Source organism: Dreissena polymorpha, chromosome 1 (genome assembly GCF_020536995.1).
Source record: "Dreissena polymorpha isolate Duluth1 chromosome 1, UMN_Dpol_1.0, whole genome shotgun sequence".
NCBI classification, from domain to species: Eukaryota; Metazoa; Mollusca; class Bivalvia; order Myida; family Dreissenidae; genus Dreissena; species Dreissena polymorpha.
In genome coordinates, this window is record NC_068355.1 from 138,948,675 (window position 1) to 138,973,106 (window position 24,432).

Genomic DNA, 24,432 nt, shown 5'->3' on the forward strand with positions numbered 1-24,432 from the left:
CCCGCTGAAGTTATACAAATAATAAAATAGCCTAACTTAAAAGTGGTTTGTTATAAAAATGACTTGTTCAAAGGTTGGCTTACACCAATTTCAATTCCCTTATAGTCCCATTATAAAACTGCCAACTTGCAAAGAATATACATCATAGTTCGCAAGTCCGTTATCACTTTAAAGAAAAACATGTCCTCTCTCAATAATTGCAGTCAAAAATATACCTGCTTGAAGATAATTCAATTCTCACAAATGCAAGCACCCTCGGAAAACAGGGTTTCGGCAGTGAGATTTCAACAAAAGCACTGTACATGTTGTACTTAAATGAACGCATCCAAAACGTTTATCGTTCAACGTAGTCCCCGAAAAATGCACCTTATTGCTGCAGAAACACATTGGATAAAGGAAATAAGCACACAAAGCATGAGTGCTATCGCTATTTTTTTTTTTACAGCAGAACAGAAAAGGAACGTTTTAGAAATAGGCATTAATTGGGACCACGTAGGGATACAAAATGATTTATTGCCATGTAACCCTTTACCACACACAATTCTTCAACACATGTTGATTTGGATACAGATTTTAGATTGATGTCTATACTGGTATTTGGATTTAAATTGTCTTTGAAAAAGGTATGAGTGATTCTTTAAATAAGCTATACTTTTAATGGTTTGATGTATAAACTATTGATGAAAACGTTTGTATAACTGAAAAAAAGTAAAACTGGCGACCGGGCCCGTTTTGAGTTCCTGTGGTTCTTTATTACATTTTAATTTAATTAATTAAGAAGTTAAGCACTGTTTTTTTATGATTTAATGAGTTATTCCGTCTGATAATTATAGCTGTTTCAAAAACAAATGTGTTTCCACTAAAACTTTGTATTTGTAAATTCCTATTTTAAAAATCTCCGCATCCATTTTCCGTTATGTATAAAGATTGGTCTTTTATTGAGATATCGTAGTTTTATTGACCTCCTATAGCCATGGCAACAATGCCACATCTGATGACTCGTTTAACAACAAGATTGAAATCTTCTAACACCTGAAGTTCTGTAATTGTACAGACTTTCTGAAACGCTGTTTAAATTTGCTTAAGGTTTGTAACAACTGTAATGTTGTCATCTCTTTTTATGTATTTCAGATTCATGCAAATACGTCAACTAACGATATTTTTTAAACAAACTCTTAGCTGTGTAAATATTGCAGTTTCATTTAAAGCGGGTATATACGATTTTGTCAAATATTTATGAATTTATATAAAATGTGTAAAAACTTATTATATATCTATTTCAATATAAATAAAAATAAAAATTAAGAAGAACATATGTCGAAAAATGCGAAATAAGCCAGATATTTAATTCTGAAATTGAAAACGGCTGTACAGCCGAATTCGCCAGCATGTATACCATACATGTACGATGTGAATCTAAACTTAGTTTAACGGTTTATTTGAATTCCTGCAACGATATCTATTCATACGACACACGAACACTAACTCCGATCCTAATACAAAGACGAATGCTTCGGTTATTGTAGGAAAATATGTACGTCACACTCGGCTCGGGGCGCTAATTTGTCTTTGCTGCATTTTATGAAATTCGGCTTTAATGTATAATTTTTCTTGCCTATTTTGTGTTATCGTAACATATTTTATCAATATATTACAATTTAAAACATATAAAAAATCGTATATACCCGCTTTAAAACACTGGATAAATGGTTACTATTTTTGTAAATAAATTGATGAGATATTCTATTTATAAAAATAGAAAGCCGTGCTGTAACACGATTGATTTTATTCTATCATGATACTAGTTCATTGACAAAATAACACCCCATAGTATACATTTTTCTGTATTAATATCTTATTTAAATCATAAGCAGCAGTTTAATGAACTTTTGTTTAACTTTATGACAAATGCTTACACGTTAGCTTTGTTTAAACACATCATAGCATGAGACAAGCCAGCTGGAAGATGAAAAGCCAAACAAGGTCACTTGCAGAAGATGTCAAGGAATATATGACCTTCTTGAGAAGAAGTTTAAATAACCTACGGTATACCACACCAACTGGAAAACATTATCCTCCTTGCTCAATTCCAGTGATAAAAGCGTAAGCAAAATTTATTCCTTGCCATCCTCGCAAATGTAACAATGTTAGCAATATGTGAATAATAACTGCTCATATTACAAATTGACGCAGTAACGTTTACAGATCATGATAAGTGTATGACATGGTGCTATGACATGATTAGTGTATGACATGGTGCTATGACATGATTAGTGTATGACATGGTGCTATGACATGATACATTTAAGAGTCAACTTCGGTAAGACTTTAATTTTATTAAGTCTAAATGTAGATGGCATTTAACCTATGCTCATTTTATAATCCGGTTTTCTAATAATAAATTGTCCATTCTTCAATAGCGACTTAAAATTATTGCATAGATTTCTAATATTAAAATGGTTATAATTTTTAATCATTGTCATGTTACTAGCCCTTTAACATTAATAATTTCTGAATTTATTGAAAGGTTCTTTGATGCGTGACATCAATTATACGATTTAGTGAAAATTGCGAAACACAAAGAAAAGCATGTTTGTCTATGTATGAAATAATAATTTATAGGGTATGTTTTGAATTTTTTTTTAATTTATATTATTATTATCGATTTTAGAAATGCATAATGTATGGAAGAAATTATTTTTTTCAGTTGTTAAATCATGGAATACACAAAATTTCAATAATTTGAATTATTGTATGTTGTTTCCGTGGTAACAGTAGAAATTGTATTATATTGCTAATAATTTCTAATTGCAAATAAGTATTAACTATATTATTTTAAAACAAAATTTTAATGTAAGGAAATAATAGCTGTTGATTCCATCACAATAAATTATTATGTAAGTTCTTAAAAAGTACCTATGTGCCAAAAGTCCATGGGTAACTATGTTATAATGAAAATGAAACCGTTTCATGATAAGTCTGTTTCAAACGTTTTAATAGTAGTTATACATATGACGCAGGTCATTAGATACTAGTAATCAAAATGAAACTTCAGATGCTTCAGCAGGAGAGAAACCCTGTTATAAAGAATTGTCCTTTATTTATGACAGGGAACTATATATGAATATGAAAAAAACACAAAAAGAAGGACAAAGCATGCATATGCTTTTTGCAACAATTAATAATTAAGATAAAAAAAATAGAAAGCTTACCTTTGTTGCATTTTCATTGCAGAGATTGTTGTATGGACACACTTCTTTAAATGTTTGGATATATTGTTCAGAAAGTGACCCGCACACACACGACAGTAGGTTTTGTATTATGAAAACCACATATGTCTGTTTTCTTATGTAGCTTGTTCTTCCAGTCGTCGACATCATAAAAAGTATGTAGTTGGTATTAAAGACGAATCCAAAAAATAAACATTGAGTTTTATTTAGCAAGTCAAGCCTTTGCACGTTAATGCATTGTTCTCTCGCTTCATAATGAATGATTTTAGTTAGAATTATGATAAAAGACGCAACAAGGAAACAAGAATGAAATGCGTCTTTTAATTCGCAATTACTATTTTATACTTCAAACACCCCTTAGTAGATAGAAGGAATCAGCACTGTCAAATATTTAAAACGCAACTTATGTTTTTTTAAATAGCACTGAAACGAAAGAAAACGTCTCAAACAGGAGCACGTTCAAACGAGAAAACAGTTTCCAGGTAAGAGATAGAGTATATGTTCCTGATGTGTCCAATACAAAGAAGCCGTCCGCTGTGCCGACAACACATTGAAAGCAATATTGGATACAACGACTTCTGTATCAACGCCTTTTCTAAACTTCCAACCAATAGCATGCAAATAAAACACACAGATAATAAATCAGCTATAGAACATTTATAGATCTGGTTAATATATATCAAAACAAATTGAAAAATTACCGTCGCAAATGTATTTTCAGATTATAAGATTTTTTTGAATAAATTTCCTTTTTTGATCACTATGTTCGCGCGAAAAATGATGCAAACATCAAGGTCAGATATATATGTCCTTTCATTTGTCGTCCTAAAAATGGATATGATTGATCCATCAAGTAATCACTATAAGACGAAGTAAATGCCAACCGGAATGTACCATAACATCAGGTTTTTGTAAGTTTCAGAACTCACATAAGTTAAACATGTATTAAAAGACACGAATGGCCATAACAGGGCGTTATGTCGAAACAATAAAAATAAGATTGAGGCTTATATTCGCATGCTGGGTTACATGCTTACAAGTACAATTATATTACTGTTAAAGCAAAACGTTTGGAGGTTTGCGGGACACACATTTAAATGGACCGTGCTCTGTGCAAAGGAGGTTTAATGCATGTGCGTAAAGTGTCGTCCCAGATTAGCCTGTACAGTCCGCACAGGCTAATCAGGGACGACACTTTCCGCTTTTATGGTATTTTCTGTTTAAAGGAAATCTTTTTTTAGCGGAAATTCAGTTTTGGTCTGTGCGGACTGCACAGGCAAATATGGGGCGACACTTTAAGCACTTGCATTTTACCCCCTTTTCACAGAGCGAGATTCAAGTGTTATGTTTTGCTTAAAAGGTCCATACCTCATAACTCCAGTTTTGCCGACTACCACAACATAAATAAATGTATGCGTGTAACTCAAACTTAATTTAAATATACGCCTCTGGACTATGTCGCATATATCTGCATATTTTATTTGAAGGTTACGTCGATAACAATGGAAACCATTCCATCATTTTCACCGATAAAACCGACATACCCACGTCCTGTATATAAAGGGACCTTAGACACTTCTTTGCTTTATTTCATTTTGACCCGTCGGTATGTAAAATGCCAACTTTATGCTGGTAATAGTGTACGTAATAAAGCAAACCATAAGGAACCGATGGCTTTTATTGAATATTATCAAGCAGATAACCGTGGTGTTCGCAAAAGGCATAAAGCAGATAAGTGATTAAAAAGTCACAAGTAAAAAGTTAGACAATAACACACGGCAGAGCTCGGCCGGACGTTTATAATCGGCCCGCTGCCAACATAACGGTCCGAGGGCCTTTGGCCCGAGGGCCATTATGCGGCTAGGGCCGATTTTAGACGCCCAGCCCAGCTCTGCCTTGTGTTATCGTTTATATTACATATTTTACTATTTTGTTCCTTAGCTAAAATATATTACATGGCTAGCTTTACGTACTTTTATTTTTATTCAATTGATTACGAAATGTATGCCGAATCTCATGTGACGTAATTTCTGTGACGAAACACACCAGTTTTAGCTAACTCTGGATTTTAGGGACAGCAATTCGGACGTGGATGGTGTTTATTTAACAGTTAAATATTTTTTAAGCCTCTAACGATTTCAAAACGTATTTCGGATTGTGTTATTGACATGTATAATTGGAAGCTTCTATAGGAATAAAATAAATGCTCCGACAAGTTTTTGGTGACAGTGGTTAGCATTCGATACGATCGTTTAAAATGTGTGATTTAAAATAAATTTAGATGAATGGATGGAATTACAGAAAACGGAATAGTTCATCGTTGTTATTTTATTATTATAATCATCGGATTAAAGTTGTCATCGAAGTAAGTGTTTCTTTCACTATAAATTTTGCTGTTTGACGAATCCTGTTAAAACTCAAATAGACACGAAATAGGCATCAATCTAACAAAATCTACAGAGGAGTTTCAGTTTCAATCGATATTTGTATTATTAAATTGTGCGCTACGTGTCATTATATGTTCGATTCTTCCGTTGAGTTGTGGCTTAATTTTATTGATCACCGTCGGCTTAGACTGAATGTGGACGCCATTTTGTTCAGTTTAAGCCGCGCGATCCGATTCTTTTATGATATGAAAAAGAAGGCCCGGTTAAGCGGGCCGATATAATTTATATTGGCCCGCTGGATACGAATAACGGCCCGATCGCGACGTCATTTTGTTACTTTTTATAGTAACGATATGTAATATTATGGTTTAACGAATCATTATAACACATTATTTATGAATTTACGGATATGAACTACTGCCATTAATATGATGGTTTAATAAAAAGCATTAAGTCGAACACAAATTAATAACTCTTTGCAATGCTTAAGTACTTTTTGAGTTGTGGCCGGATCTGAAAAAGGTTTCTCTAACTATGCAACCATGCATACCAACAACGATTTTTTTTTCCGAAAAAAACAAAACAAAACTAACTTGCATATTCGCCATATGGCCCTCTATCCAAATAATGAGTTTTCATGCAGGAGAACGCACATCCTTCCATACAGAAGTAAATTAATAAACACAGTGCAAATAATACATTATGCGGACCTATACCAATATCAATCATGGCAAATACAAGCCTAATAAATAATACTTCGCTTTCACAGAAGAAGCCCCTGTCTATCAAGCTCACCATATAACAAAGTTAGCGTCTCATAGATTATAATACAATGTTCGCCAAGCTTACCATCTAACAAGGTTAGCGTGTCATAGATTGTTATACAATGTTCGCCAAGCTTACCATCTAACAAGGTTAGCGTGCCATAGATTGTTATACAATGTTCGCCAAGCTTACCATCTAACACAATGTTCGCCAAACTTACCGTCTAACAAGGTTAGCGTGTCATAGATTGTTATACAATGTTCGCCAAGCTTACCATCTAACACAATGTTCGTCAAACTTACCGTCTAAAAAGGTTAACATGTCATAGATTGTTATATGATGTTCGCCAAGCTTACCATCTAACAAGGTTAACGTGTCATAGATTGTAATACAATGTTCGCCAAGCTTACCATCTTACAAGGTAAGCGTTTCATAGATTGTTATACAATGCTCGCCAAGCTTACCATCTAACAAGGTTAGCGTCTCATAGATTGTTATACAATGTTCGCCAAGCTTACCATCAAACAAGGTTAGCGTGTCATAGATGTTATACAATGTTCGCCAAGCTTACCATCTAACACAATGTTCGCCAAACGTACCGTCTAACAAGCTTAGCGTGTCATAGATTGTTATACAATGTTCGCCAAGCTTACCATCTGACAAAGTTGAGCGTGTCATAGATTGTTATACAATGTTCGCCAAGCTTACCATCTAACAAGGTAAGCGTTTCATTGATTGTTACACAATGTTCGCCAAGCCTACCATCTAACAAAGTTAACCTGTCATAGATTGTTATTCAATGTTCGCCAAACTTACCATCTAACAAGGCTAGCGTTTATACTTATAGAGGACATCGATATAAGCCGTGCTCTGTGAAAAGGGGGTTTAATGCATGTGCGTAAAGTGTCGTCCCATATTAACCTGTGCAGTCCACACAGGTTAATCAGGGACGACACTTGCTGTGTTTATGATAATTTTCGTTAAAAGAAAGTTTCTTCTTAGCAAAAATCCAGTTCAGGCGGAAAGTGTCGTCCCTGATTAGGCTATGTGGACTGCACAGGCTAATCTGGGACGACACTTTAAGCACTTATATTAAACCAACTTTTTACAGAGCACGACTCATATCGTTTTGTGGCAAATGCTACTCAAATCATTCAGGATAGAAGTACCACGATTATTATTGTAAACCATATATATTAATTTGTTTTTGAAGAGGACGCTTATTTACTTTATCGCTTTATATTAATGCAACGGTATGAACAAACTTGACGACCGCTGTATGGCTCGAAGAATTCCTCATTTCACTTCCGTTCTGTAAAGTTGCTAATGTCAGACTCAGACCTTAGCAAATGTACACTTGCCATAGTTTGCTTTTTAACCCTGCAAAACGGTTACTAAACTGTGTGATTTTGCGCTCTGCAAAGGCACTACTTCCGGGTAGAATTGTTTCTTAAATTGAATTGGCAATAAATCAATTACAATTGTGGGCGATTATCATTTGTGTAATATTCATAAAATACATTCATAAATGATATACGAATAAAAAGTATTTGGAAATTATGCGATATCTCATCATACTGTGTCTAAGTGTATTTACATTTAACCAGCATTGTCGTGCAGTTTTCATATGTTGGCATAACGTGTGGAAGAAAGCAGTTGCGTAATACGTCTTAATGTAAAATGGCTAAAGAAATCTTATGCTGAAAGAAGAAGCCTGCATTGTTTAATCGCAACGCATTAGAAGAACAGAGGGCTGTTTCTTGTGATTGTACTTTTACCGATTAATTATTTCAATGAGGAATATATGAGGATCTTATTTAGTTTTTAGTTTATTTTTTTTAATGTGTAATTTTTCCGGACTTACGGACGGACTGCGCGGAATATATACGCTTCGGTGGAATTATATATACATACTTAAGCCAAATAAGACTCACTATTAGTTACATAAGTTATTTTTTAACAGTAAACTTAATTGGCGCAATTACTTATACAGACAAAATATTGCTCTTAAAACTAAATATTTGTTATACAATAGGCCGCTATTTTCGTCGCTGAAGTTTGTTTCCCTGCTACATGGTTGTAAAAATCTTCGTATCACGACGCTATTAATAACGTTATATTTTGAATGTAAACTAAATATATATTCCATGCAGAATATGACTCTGTGTTACTATATTGCATTTTGAAAAGAACTTACGTTTATGGCAAAACCAAGTTCAGTCTGAAATAAATTTAAGAAATAAATTCCGGCCATGCGCAGGTTATTGCGGAAATAACCAGCGGTTTGGAGTTCCGATGTGTACGAATGAAATCAATGGCGATATATCAAGTGGTTTAATAACAAGCATTGATAAATCGCAATAACCTTTATAACACGCATTGATAAATCTTAATAACCTTGATAACACGCATTGATAAATCGCAATATCCTTGATAACACACATTGATAAATCGCAATAACCTTGATAACACGCATTGATAAATCGCAATAACCTTGATAACACGCATTGATAAATCGCAATAACCTTGATAACACGCATTGATAAATCGCAATATCCTTGATACCACGCATTGATAAATCGCAATAACCTTCATAGCACGCAATGATAAATCGAAATATCCTTGATAACACGAATTGATAAATCGCAATAACTTTGATAACAAGCATCGATAAATCACATAACAAACTACGGAATACTGTGAGTGCAATCGTAGTTACACATTAAAATCCAGAGGGCGACGATGCGATAGTGCGATAGTACGATGGCGACCATATGATAGTACGATGGCGACAATGCGATAGTACAATGGCGACAATGCGATAGTACGATGGCGACAATTCGACAGTACGAAGACGACAATGCGACAAAACGATGGCGATAGTGCGATAGTACGATGGTGACAATGCGATAAAACGATGACGACAGTACGACAACGCGATAGTACGATAACGACAATGCGATAGTCATATCGTACTGTCGTCATCGTATTATCGCATTGTCGCCATCGTACTATCGCATTGTCGCCATCGTATTGTCGCACTGTAAAAAAATAAAGATAGTTAGAAATACTAATTTCTTACTCGGCTTGAATAATGAATAAAGACATTGTGCATGTTTAATTATTCAGAAGCGAAATGAAACTGGAGTTTAAATAAAAACAAATAAGTGGAAATAAATTATAATGATTGTTTTGTACCATAAATGAATGTTAGATAAATGTATAGGTTTTAAGATTTTTTTATGTGAAGTTTGTATTCGTAACAGAAAATGTCAGTTCGGCTTTAACAAGAAAAATAAGTCAGGCTCGAAGAAGAAACATTCAACGTAATACATATATTAATTTTTTCAGCTCCTCGACATACACTTTAATTTGTCATTTAGATGTATCTTTTATAGTTTTAGGTTTGATTATTTAGTTACAAAGAAACATTTGCTTATTCGGTTTGAATAAGGAATCGTGACACTGGTCCTTATTCCTTATTAGTACGTAGATATATATACATAGGATCTGGCAAGAGTTGTCATATCATACCATATTTTATTAAACGAGTTCAAGAATATTGTTAGTTAGCGAGCCTTTGGCGAGCTTACTAACGAATTTCCTGGACGAGTTTAATAAAATATAGTAAGAAATGACAACGAGTGTCAGATCTTTTTTATCACATGCTTAAAAATAAGAAAATTAAATAAATATTTACGCAAACATAATAGTAAATCCCGAATGTTGTTTTCATTTCGTGACGTCATTTGACGTTGCAACGTCATTTCAGAAAAATAACAAAATGCGATTGGTCAATCGAACGAAAATAAGCCAATGAAAACGCTTAAAAAGTATATTACACATGTGAAAGATATAGAGAATACTAGGTCGGTGCCGAATAAAGCGAAGTTTATTTTGCGAGGCTTAGAAAATCTGAACCACGAGCCTTGGCGAATGGTTCAGATTTTCGGGCCGAGCAAAATAAACTTCGCTTTATTCGGCACCGACCTAGTATTCGATTTATCCCATCAATTTTCTTAGTCGTCAATTATTTCTTTAAAAATAGAATAAAAAAATAGAACTATCCGGAAAATCCCAAAGTTATTTTAAGCAAATATTGTTTTATTTTTTTTATTCGTGCCGAGCCTAATATATTACAAAAAGATCAGGCACTTATCTGTTTGTCTTTTTATCATACCTCTACGTCCCCGGATTCAAACAAGTAATACAAATAAAATACTACAAAACTGCAGCTTTAGCGGGAAAGAATATGACTTTAGTCATAAGACGTGTAAATAATGACGTCATGAGTACGCGCACTTAATGTTTGTAGAAAATGTTTTTTGCTTTTTGCGTGCATTTTGTGTTTAAAATATATTACATCTTGGTATCAAATTGTTTGTTTTGTTGAATCTGTTTCGATTTTACAGCAAATGATTACTCTATAGTTGATTCCGAGTTATGACCATCCTCCACACATGGCTGATATAAGAGTCCGCCGCGCGTGACAGCTATATGTCAGCATTACCGAAATAAAGGCAAATATATTTCAAAGTGGTTTATTTTGACAATGAACGTCTGATAATGGGATAAAAAAATATTCGTAATGGTTATATGATATGGGAAACAGGGTATGGCATGTGATAAAATGAATCATGGTTTGGTTTTGTTTGGACTAACTTAAGAAGTGTTATTATGGCTTATCTTTAAAGGCTTATATCAAATATGTTAATCTTGAATAAGGATTATGGAACTGTTCCTTATTCCTTATTATGACAATAAATAAGGCACTATAAAAAATAACCAACGTACTCTATATTCCTTGTTTTCCATTTTTAAACAGTTGGTGAAAACTGTTAATTCTTTGTGGATAGGCTCTATATTGCTTAAAAACAACAACAAAGGAACGACTTATTCATCAAAGAAATTACCATTCAAGTTCTTGCAAATTTTGAAAAATACAACTTCACTAAGAACGCATCCAGCGGTTAGGGTGTTAGCCCCTTACCCTAACACTAACACATACAGGACTTTCTTTTCTCCAGCCGCAACAATCAAACTAATATAAACTGCATGCAAAAACATTTGATTCTTATTATATTGTTATTATACAATCTAAAAATCAGAAACATTATAATATATTACAGTTAAGTCCGACTGCGTCTTAAATCTCAACACAATAACTTCATTGTTTAAATTTACACACAGCTGAATGACGTTATCACTGCATCATACGCACGGGAAATTTGGCCTATTTTGCATTGGTAAATAATTGGTTCTCGTATATTGGCGCGAAAGCGAACGCTTTTTAATCATTTAAACTTTAAATACCTATATTGAAGGTAATAACTATTTGTTTGGTGTTCCGGCACCATCAAAGATAAACAGTCAAATAACAGTTAATCCACGCATTCCAGAAAAAGAACTCCTTGATAATATGAACATGTAGTGTCGCATAAAGCGTTTATGGAAAAAACATTTTGAGGAATAATAAATAATTATTTTTCTTTGCGACTTTAAAGGCATGTGATAAAGAGATTTGAGTAGAGTTGTTATTTGATACGACGATCTATTAAAGTGGCCTTTTCACAGATTTTTGCATGCATTGAAGTATGTCATTAAATGCTTTATATTGATAAATTTAAATATTGGATCCAAAAATCTCCAGTAAAAAGTACAAGAATAAAGTTTAAGAAAGAAAAAAAGAGAAACCTCTAATGGGCTCGAACCACTGACCCCTGGAGTAAAAGTCTTTCTCTTAGACTACTCGGCCATCCATCCTAATATCATGAGCGATGTAATTTTTACTTTATATAAGCAATCCTCGTAGCATCCCAAAATATAACGACAACAGAGTTCTCCAAATTATTCAATCGTTTCGCGTTGCAACGCTTTGTAATGTTCAGGTTTTAAGGTTTTCGTCAATAGATGCATATAGTGGATATTTTAGAGCATGGTAAATGTTCAGTATTACTGTTTCCCCTCAAATATCATAACCACAACGAAAATTTGCGAATCTGAAACATTTTTTTTTTATTTTGTCAATTTATCAAAACGTGGAAAGGCCCCTTTAAACTAGTTTAGTTTAGGGAGTTTGTTTGTAAGCTCGCAACATGCTTGGTAAAACAATTCCTGAAATCATTTTTAGTTGTTCGCTTGCGAACAACTGAGGTTAGTACCACGCGTTGCAAGTCGGTCTGCTCCTAACTACGCTAGCAACGATAACCACCGCATCTGCCGCATCTGAGGCTATTAATAGATGCGGGAAAATAACACGTTTGCTGTTAAACAGTGGGTTTAATTTGATATTTCAGGGAAACGTTCTTTTGTTCTCAACAGATAGAGGCGATCTTTTGTATTTAAGGGTGCTAACAATGCAATAGTAGAAGGTTAAGCTTGTTTATATTCACAGCTCTTAATTTATAAAACGTTGAACATGAGTTCACCAATTACTACAGGTATACTATAGACAACAACAAAAAATACTTTATAATCGCTAAAACCGAATATAAAAAACAACATAATATAACAAGAAATATCTTTTAAAAAGGTAGTCGGCGTAAATGATGACTTTGAAATAAAGTTTGCAATTAACGTGTCTTAACAATTAAATTGAAAACAAAAGTTTTACTTTTGTGTTTTTTTTTCACTTGTAAGTCGCATATTCACCGCATGAAATGTGTGTTTTCATTTTCAAACCACACATTAGTGTAATTAGATAAAAATTATACTACGGGAGTGCACATAATGTGGCCACACATGCCTTATTATGAGTGTATTTCTTCACCATCGAAATATTGTATGTTAATATTTGATTTACACGCAGTTTTCTTTCGACACATTTAAATCACATTTTCATAGCCGCGTCATGCGAAAATAGATCTTATGCATTTCTGCTAGCGTATCTTGAGCCCATCCTGTGCATTTGCGCAGTCTGGTCAGAGGCGATGCTGTTCGCTATAAAATCACTCAATGTGTTATGGTCTCATTATGAATCTCCTGACCAGACTTAGAGATGCGCAGGATGAGTTGGCTATATATATGATGGGCGCATATGAAATAAGACCCATTTTCGCATGATGAGGGTCAGTTAAAATCTCATTGCGAACTGTAAATGAAACATTTTAGCACAATGCTTTTCGATACAAAATTGAATTCGAAAAAGCAAACTTGTTAATAAGTGCAGCCTATCCAGGCTTTCAGGAACGATTCCCAGACGTGCTGACCGAGTACGGCAAACATTAGTGGTTGGATAATTAAACGATTTTCCTCTTATCGTGAAACTATACTATTTCGGAGATGTTTGTTTTCTCATATTGAACGCAAAACTTTGTTTATCGATAGTCAATTATATATTCCCCGGACGAATTAGTGAACGAGTACTGACCCTGAAATTTTGCGACATGGATTTTAACGCGTAATTGTAACTGGGCAACAATTTGTGTCGTTTGAACATACAGAGAGTAGTCAGGAATTCCTTACACTGAACAGTGCTTCATCATTTGGGCTGAGCACAGACACAGTGATGTAGCCAACGTTCATTGGTTTTATCTCGAATCAGCCTATGAAATATTCGAATATATGCATGCGTGTCTACTGGCGTTATGTAAAAGACATTTAAGGTAAAAAGCTGTGTACAACACCTGTGCCGAAAAAGCGCATAAGTGCTCTATACCCATACGTTTAGGTCAGAGTTGTTGACACCGTGTAAACTGCTAGGGTTACAAGAAATGCATAAACAACAACGTACGGGTCAACAGGGCTGTCTTTATGACTAACTAATTCGTGAGTAAAAAGTATTGCTCGCAGTTTATTTTTATTTATTTTCATCTATTACATGTATCTTATTGTATATTTTTAATTTGTATTTGGTGCCAACAATCAAAAGTTTTGTACAAGGAATTTCCATCATGAACACATATTCTTAGTGAGATAGGTATTCGATATTCCAAAAATATTCATTTAATATGATGGTTATTGTACATTTTCTTTACATTCAGTTCTGATAACCATTTTCATCATACTTTCTACGCTTTCAGAACGTCAAAAAGGGCCATGTCGTTGTTTTTTGTCTAAGTTATCTCTATAAAATTGATAGGATAATAAAAAGTGCACACACATCTCGACCCGTGCGTTAAGACACGCTTTTTGTAAATTTGAATGGCTTGTGTTCATTTCCAACTTGCGATTAATTATGAAAAAATGAATTGCGTCTTAAATTATGCAATAGCGAATGACTTCAGTGCCCTTAGCGCTTTGATATAACATATGGTATGAAATGACAAATAGTTTCAGATCGTATATATCTACAACCCACCCCGAGTAAGCACCAAGAACCAATAAACCAAAAATAAACATTATACTACATTGATAGAATTTTGGTCGAACGTTGTGCAGATCCTCTCTTCTAACAAAGATACAAAAAATCGTTTTATGCGTCTATGGCTACAGGACGACTGAATTTCGCTTTTCAGAGGTATTTAAGGAGGTTATTTAATCTCAGCCGGGCGTTTTGTCGCACAGAACAGGTATTGAATTTGCTTTAATTTGTGGTAAAATTAATTTGATACTATTAACATTTCTATTTGTAACGCTCCTTTGAACTGTTAACTGTGATTTATCGTACAACCAAAGTTCGTACCTGTAATGTCTAGTTACACGGTGACAAGGCGATTACCACATATATTCCGCTCACCGTCAAAATTTTATACTTCTGACAAAAGCACCGTATCCTTCTGACGAAAAGAAACATGGCGGACGAGGCAATTCCAGCAAAGTGGGTGACAAAATGTTTTATTATAAGACACTGCAAAATGATTGCCACTTGCGAAGCACTCCATCGAATTTCTGAACCAAAATGTCGTTTATTTAAAATTTTAACAGTCGTGAAATATTTAGCATGACTTGGAAATAGTATTTACAAAAAGTCGTGTCGCGCTCGACAGCATTCGAACTTGTGAGAAAAAATGTAATAATCAGACGATTGTCGATGTGTCAGACATGATGTGACAGTCTTAAATCATTGTATATATAAAAAGAAAATGCCATACGAACCTGTTTATTTCAATATCTGTTAACGGCCTAATTGTTAGGTGAAAATATGCATCACTTACATAAATATCGATGCATCGCGCAACACTGATTATAAACACCGTATTTATATTCCGTGTCACTGAAATTCGTGGCACCGCTAACTTCTGCACGTGGTTTTAAATGATAAGCTAGAACGAGCCATCGTGAACTGATTTTATTTACGATAATCTTCCATTTATCAAAGTTACATGTCCCAGAATTGATCTTGAAAATGATGGCATGCTTGCACCAAAAAAGGTTCACCGGGATCGATTGTCTTTCTTTCCAGTACGTGGAGGGCACATGCTTAAGTCTCATTTTTCAATTTATCTATATTGTTGTGATAAAATACAATCATTATTAATGCTTATTATTTATTGATTTCAGATTCATAATCCGTAAAAAATATGTCCTGCTACGATTATGGAAAGGTATAAGCACATGTTGGTGTAAAACTAACCGAGGGAAATAACAAATTTAGTAATGTATAGAGTGTTCAAAGTGATGTTGCATTGGTTCAATTTAATAAAATATGAATTTGGTGTTTGTGGCCAAAACCAAAGATACATACCAAAGATGCTCTCGACTGTTTATATCAGAAACAAAGGGGTTACAATTATAAAAAAAAACTTGTTTGAGACTTTCTATAGAAGCTTGTGAGTGCATGTCTCCAAAGGTAAGACATTACAGCGCGGTCTGTTTTAACGAGATGTAAAGGGTTCTAATCATATATAGTTTTTTCCGTCTAGTATTACAAAAAACAAACTATTTTCTTGTTTTTTTGGTTTGTTCAAACATAAATTTGAACGTCTCTTCCATCTGAAAGAAAAAATATCAGAATAAAGCGGTGACAAAAAAAACATAAAGATGCGGTGCTTTTACGGACATTGTTGAGCGGTGTTCATATTTCTATTATGTCAGTGTTGAGCGGTGCATACTTGCTAACACGTGTAAATGTAAAAAAGCACAGTTATATTCAATAAAGCATGCCATGATGTGTTGTTACTTGATTCTTCTACCATAAAATACCGTTTAACAAAAAATCTTTCATTTACAATGTTTGAAATCTGCAAAAAAATACGATTGTTCGTGTCATGAAAGTAACTTCTTTTATGCCATGCTCAAATTATTTTCACTATTTTGAAGTTAATAGCGACTCAAATTTGATGCAGTTAACGGCAATTACATGTTAAGTATATACTTCGTTCGATGGAATATATTTTTATTACCAACTAACCTTCTTTTCTCGTTTTTTTCTTTAATTTCTGGACTCGTCAAAAAGTATAAATTTCGACGGTGAGCGGAAAAGTTGTGGTATTCGCCCTATCACCGTGAGTTATGAAGAGGGAAGAAAGTATAAAATTTCCAAAAGCTTCTTTAATGATTAATACAGAATCTGTATAACACTTATAATAATAATTGTTTTCCAGTAGAAATGTTTCCAACCAACTATTTCAAGATTGTGCTCTTGTTTTATTATTATTTTGTTCTCATGACTTTTGGTGTTTTGTTTATTTTTATGAGGGGATACCGTCATGACTATCCTCTTCTTAGGAGATTCAAAAATTTCTTGACTGGTGCATTTCCAGTTCTGTTATTGCTAGGCTGGTCATGGGAAAGTATCAAAAAAGAGGTCGATTCAAAGGGTAAGTCTGGACTGGACCTGGGTATGCCAATAGTAGCGCTTAGTTAAACAAACTATGGACAATTTTTATTTTATTTTTAAGTCCCAATGTCATTCTTTACATTGATGATTGCAGGGTGGTTAAATGCAGTTGCCCCAGTTAGGGCATATTATCACTTAGGGATGAATCGGGCCGGGCATTCCAGTCCGGAATTTTTATGCGGAATAAAAGCCATGGGAAATTCAAGAATATTTTGAATTTATTTAAAAGATAATAGAAATCTAATTGGATATTATTATTGAAAATAAAAGCAAGGCAATATATTCAAAGCATTTTGATAATGGTATTAACATTTATTAAACAAATCCAATCATTCATTTTTAGCTCATCTATTTTACGAAAAAAAATCAATATGAGCTATTGTAATCACCTGAGCGTCGGCGTCTGCGTCAGCGTCTGGTTAAGTTTTGTGCTTAGGTCCACTTTTCTCATAAAGTATCAAAGTTATTGCATTCAAACATGGCACACTTACTTACTATCATGAGAGGACTGGGCAGGAAAAGTTAGATGACTCTGGCTGGCATTTTGACAGAATTTTGTGCCCTTTTTATACTTAGAAAATTCAAGGCTATTGCTTTCATACTTGCAACACTTACTTACTATCATAAGGGGACTGTGCAGGCAAAGTAATCTTACTCTGACTGGCATTTTCACCGAATTATGGCCCCTTTTATACTTAGAAAATGGCAAATTATGTTAGGTTTTGTGTTTAGGTCCACTTTATTCCTTAAGTATCAAAGCGTTTGCTTTCATACTTGCAACACTTACTAACTAACATAAGGTGACTGTGCCAGTAATATAACTGGCATTTTGTTCAGAATTATGGTCCCTTTATACTTAGAAAATTGAAAATTTAGTTTTGTGTTTTGGTCTACTTTACTCCTAAAGAATCATAGCGATTGCTTAAAGACAAGTTGGAACACTCGCTAATTATCATAAGAGAACTGTACAGGACAAGTTGTATAACTCTGGTTGGCATTTTTGACGGAATTATGGCCCTTGTTTGCCGACCCCCCTGAAAATGGGGGAATCAAACGGTGTTTTAAAGAAATTGTCCACCAATTTATGTAATGGGGGAAAACTTTTTAAGTAAATCGTTGACGACCGATATTGGGAAGGGAAAACATATTGAAGCAGATTTCAACACGAAAATATCGTGCTCATCTGAGTGACGTAGTCGCAGAAATGTATATAGCATATGTCTAAATGAACCAAATTCCATTTGAAACATAAATACATCCAACTAACGTGTCGAGAATATAATAATGTAATGGGCCACTCCCAAGTTTACTAATTAGTATCTCGCGACTAGCGGATATAACTTCATAACATGTCTTGATAACATGTTCAGGTTGTATTTAGCTCCATATAGAGTCAACAGGCGTGAACTCGCGCTATATATTTGAACCGTGCTCTGAGAAAAGGGGGTTTAATGCATGTGCGTTAAGAGCCACCCCAGATTAGCCTGTGCAGTCCGCACATGCTAATCAGGGATGATACTCTTCGCCTTAACTGGATATTTGAAAAGAAGAGACTTTCCGTAAACGAAAAGTACCATAAAAGCGGAAAGTGTCCCTGCTTAGCCTGTGCGGACGACACTTTACACACATGCATTAAACCCCTTTTTCACAGAGCACGGCCCATTTACTAACAGATGTTCATGTAGAATTTCATCGGCTTTATAATATAAAAAGAAAGCAAAATTGTGTGTTTTAGTTCAGCCCATAGTCAATGAAGTTCCCAGTGCTGTCTTATAGTTCGGGGGCCTTATCGTATGGGGTTTATTAGTATCGTTTGTCTGGCTAGAATGTCTTGTGAATCAACAGAACAAATTTTTAATCAACAGTACCACGAGTTGTGTGCGACGTCTTGAATCAATTTGTAACAGCTGGTCTGTTGTGTAAAGTGACCGACAATGAAACAATGTTTTCAGGTTAATAGCTTTATTATAAATGGAATTATTTGTAATAATATGTACATTTACTAAGTATTTTAAACATTCGCCATTCAGTAGAACTATTTAAATTTACAATCAAAAGTTTTATTTACTTTCCACGTTACATGGTCAATACTTGTTAAAACAGTCTTGTAAATTACATAACCTTGATAAAGCCAATGATTACGTATTAATCTCATAAACAACCGACGTCAAGTAATCTGTTAAAACCACGGAGTGTATATGTAATCTAGAGTCTGTGGTTCAAACTGAATGTTAAGTTAACCTGAGATCTAAGTCCCTTTCAACCAATCAGAATACAGAGCACTGACACACCTCTGTGTTTATACATGTAGGGGAAGATAACCCGAGTCCCCCCTCAACCAATCAAAATGCAGAGCGGTGACACACCTCTGTTTGTATACATGTATGGGAAGATATCAGTTAATACGCAGATTAAACTTCCACGTAAACATTTACATTTTCTGTGTGGACTTAAACACGATTGAAAACACACAAGGTAAAGTTACACAATATACTTAATCAATACAGTATGTTCAAAAATTAACTAAAGTAAATGATCATAATTTTTACAATCCTATGATTTTCCTATCGGGGTTAAAATGTATACCGATTGTTAACTCTCAACGAGTATTTTTCATACATATATCAAATTTATTACAACGGGATGCTCGATTGCATAAGCAAATACCGTAAACTATCTTGATATCCTTATATGTATATTTGATAACATGTTTTAAAAACAGGTATACATTGTATACACTTATAAAATGGCTAGCATGCCTACACTGTATTTACTTGTTTGATTTATTACCAAATGTGGCGTTGATTTAATTTCAGAATATGCACAATAGACCATTTAGCTGAAAAAGGAAATGTGAAGTCGTTGTGTTACCTAAAGCTAGCTATGTTTTTATGCGACGGTAGCATTCTCAAGCGATGAGCAACTGCACTTTAAACAAATCCTAAATGCTTTTTGAATGTAAATGCTACCACATACCATTGACTTGCAACTAGTCTAATAAAGATTTTAAAGGGACCGTCAACCGCGATTGACGAAAAAAGAAAAGTTCTAAAATACCGTTTTTTCAATACCGTATTTTTTTAACATTATTAGTTTATGTTGATTAAAATATTACGACTGGTATATTACATTACTTGAAAAAAAGTTGTTAAGTTTTCATATTTTCAGTATATTCGGTGAAAATTTTTACTGGGTACAGGTACCAGGTAACTACCAGTTAACTATAAATAACGCAAGTAGATTGATCATCATCGTCACGTGGTCAACCCAGGAATTCAAATTGCGCATGTGTAGTGAATCAAAGACCAATAGGTATTTGAGTGAATTGAATAGATTTTATATATAAAATGATAAATCTACTTGCGTTATTTATAGTGCGTATATCGTTATGTCACCTTTTTTCGCGATGTACTTTCGATTTCACATCGCGAAATGTTATTACCGAATATACTTAAAATATCAACTTTTTTCAAGTAATGGTATATACCAGTCGTGATATTTTAATCAATATAAACTTATAATTGTAGAAAAATACGGTATTTTAGAACATATATTTTTCGTCAATCGCGGTTTACGAATTAAGTAATTCTAAAGTATTTTGCATAAGTCAATGGAACCCTCGAAGATTTTAAATGAGCCTCACTCTCGGAAACGGCTTTTAATGCATGTGTCTAAATGATCGATCCGGATAAGCCTGTGCAGTCCGCATAGGCTGATAATGGATGAGACTTTCCGCTGTTATGGAATTTTTACTTCTTAAGACCTGTGAGATTTAATTTACAGGATTCACATCTACATTTATAAGTAGTTAACATGCTTTACTGGTTGAAATCAGGGTTGGCACAAAAAACCCGCCCCCGGGAAAACCCGGTGGGAAAACTCGGTTTTTCCCGCCCCGGGCAATACTCTGAAAGTGGGCAATTCTGGGCAATACTGAGCAATACTATTTTTTCTTCATTAAACATGCAGTTGTAATTTTTTTATCATCCTTACTTCTCTGCTAGCCTCTATTGTAAAGAAAAAATAGTTTGCAAATGCTGTTGGCAATAATATTGAAATAGAAGTAACATATTGTCACTGTATGATATATAAAATTTTACTGCAGACTTCAAAGTGACTGTTGTTTTATTAATTACAATATCATTAAACTTTAAAGTCAGAATATATAATGAGGGATCATTGAAGAAATACTTTTTTATATTGAAACACAATTAACAGGAATCTGTCACTTACTGTAGCAATCAAAGCATGTTTTCACAGTTTTGAGGGCCCTAATTGGCACTTAGTCTAGTCTGTGTATCTTTTATGGCCCCTAATAAACAGTTAGAGGGCCTTTGTCTGGCACTAATAGGGCCCTTTTGTGGTCCAAATAGGTCCAATGTTTATCTAAGTGGCCCAGTGTTACTGTTAGTTTTACAAACTGTGTTTCATAAATGATGACACAAAACTGTGTCAATGATTTAAAACACTAAATTGGGGCATGAGTCTTAATGCAATACAAGATCAACTTAATTATTTGAATGATAACAAAAATAAATATTACATTTATAATCCCTCATGTCTCTACCCATTTCCCTTTTCATGCATAAATACCATTCTGTTACATATCATATCACATTTTTAGAAAAATAATGTGAGTTAATAAAATGTAAATCAGATAAAACACAGATACCAAGTTATACCCAGTATTGTCCATAAAGACCATTAAATTGAATTTAATTTATGTTAAAATAAGAAAGTATTATTAGGATTCCAAACTTTCCACATTATGTAGTTGATTAAAATGTAACAAATAGTTTCTAATTATTATTTATGTTTTTATTTTTTATAGAGAATAATAATAATATAAGTTATATAATAGTGTAATATCTTTATTACCCAGTAAAACCCATCCAAACCATCCAAAACAAAAACAAAATGAATTGCACTTTTTTGCAGAAAAAAAGTAATCATTAATATGCATCCACTGGAAGTAGAAGTTAACAGTGTAAATTAAAGAATAGAATTGCTAAAAACCATAGTTATTTTCTGTTATGTACAAAATCATTATTATCATTATGCAAGTTGTGCTGTTGTATAATTGTGTAATATCTTCGATACACAAGTAATGCCCATCCAAACAGACAAAGAAAAAGAATTTCCATTTTCATGAAAATGAGAAGGAATTATGAATATGTTTTTACATGAATTAGAAGTTGACAATGTAACTAATAGTTAAACATTGTAAATAGATGTGTTCTTTTCATATGTACAAACTCATTATTATCGTATAAGTAATACAATATTGCAATATCTTTATTACCCAGTATTGCCCAGTAAAACCCAGTAAAACCCGGGTTTTCCCAGTATTACCTGCCCGGACCGGTCAATACTATAAAACCCGGGTTTTATGCCAACCCTGGTTGAAATGGTTTAAACATCTTTTTAAACGTTTCAAAAAACTAAATTATGCATCGCGAACAGTATGCTTTAAAATATGATATTCGATATCATGTATCGATCGTGTACCCTTTTTAATTTAAACGTCTACGATTGTATAGACACGAGAAATATCACGCTGGTAATGCGGATACTTCGATAACAGATGGCACTTCGATAACAGAGAACAACAAAAGCCACGCGCGAGAGATAAATTCCTCAGTTTTTTCAACAGTTATGTCCGAAAGGTTAGTTTTTGGGACAAGACATATGGTCGAGTTGATAAATGGTGTATCCCTTTGGATTGGGAAGAAAACAAATCACGGTAAAATGGTATCTTTGTGCCCCAAAATAGAAAGTTCGGTCGAAAAACAGCATAACCGGGGTGAACAGTAAACATTTCAACACAATAAAACTACTAAGAAATATTGCAAGAAATTGTTTTTTATTCCAGCATGTGGAGTAATCAATGTGCTTCAAATACTGAAATTTTGATAGAATTCAATGAAATTTAAACAAAGATAGCTGCATTTTTTAATTGGTGGTATTCATGAAGTTGCGGATACTTTGATTCCCGATATAGGACACTTCGGATAACAGAGACTTTCAACAAATTGGGCACTCTGATAACCGAGTTTTATCTTCTACCTGAAATGCATTTATGTATATTATGGCTATTCTTACCAAACATTTTAAAGAACGAAAATTTGAATTGTCAAACGCGACACATTGGGAAAATATGCATAACGTAATTACATACACATGTGAAATATAACCAATGGCGTTGTTTGTTTTAAAAAATCTCATTACTATTAATTAATTCAATTAATATTGTAAGTTCAAATTTTAAATAAGATTCAAATGCTTATTTCTGAAGTAATATATTTCAAGTGACAACCGGAAATAATTGTCTACATAATGAACTTGTTTTTTGGTGGTAACTTGAGATTCAGAGAGATGAAAATACAACGGATAATGTGGATTAACACGATTGTGTTTAATTTTAACCATAGCAGGTCTCTAGATAACGGGAGCAAATGGATCCTAAAGCGGCAAATACACATTTGTTCTTCATAAAATCCTATGTAAAGTAACACTATACGTGGTGAATAAGATGCCAATACAAAACTGTCGCTACTTGCATAAAACTGCTCGTTAATTAATAAAGTAGACTAACAAGTATATATGGGTAAACACTAATGAGAAAAGCGATTGAGAGTTAATAATGCGGTATACATGTGTCTTCTTGATGGTCACATCTTGTTTTGAAAATAAAAAACAACATGAAAAAAGCGGAAACAATACAAACAGTCATGCTTAAATAGAGTTAAACCTGATCTCAGTAAAATCATATTGAGCTGACTAAGTGTAACATCCAAACAAAAAAGTTATTAAAGGGGCATTTTCACGTTTTGGTAAATTGACAACATTTAAAAATGTTTCAGATTCGCAAATTTTTGTTATAGTAATGATACTTTTAGGAAACAGTAATACTGAACAGTTGCCATGCTCTAAAATATCCATTATATGCATCTTTTGACGATTAAAAACCCGTACAATTATAAAGCGTTGCAACGCGAAACGATTGAATAATTTGGATATATCTGTTGTGTTTGCCGTTATATTTTGTGATACTACGAAGATTGCTTATATAAAGTATACAATACATCACTCATTGTATAAGCACGGATGGCCGAGTGGTCTAAGCAACAATAGACTTTTGCTTCAGGAGTCAGTGGTTCGAGCCTAGTCGAGGGTTACTTTTTCTGTCTTTATTTTTTTATGGGGATTTTAAGATCTATTATTTACATTTATCAATATAAAGCAGTTTATGACAAACTTTAATACATGGCAAAATCTGTTAGAAGGCCCCTTTAACGAAAATATAAATTGTTGTAATTTAAGTGTCGCA

General features: G+C 33.7%; 1 protein-coding gene and 1 long non-coding RNA gene across 3 annotated transcripts in view; both read left to right on the top strand.

Moving 5' to 3' along the window:
- LOC127852176 (uncharacterized) overlaps nt 1-24,432 on the top strand; it is a 173,818-nt gene that overhangs the window by 3,803 nt on the left and 145,583 nt on the right. The window lies entirely within an intron of this gene.
- Nucleotides 19,416-24,432, top strand: part of LOC127852125 (fructose-bisphosphate aldolase-like) — a 124,477-nt gene continuing 119,460 nt past the window's right edge. For both annotated transcript variants that reach the window (XM_052385960.1, XM_052385951.1), the window contains exon 1: nt 19,416-19,577. The gene's annotated coding sequence lies outside the window, so the exon portion shown is untranslated. The remainder of the gene's footprint in view (nt 19,578-24,432) is intronic.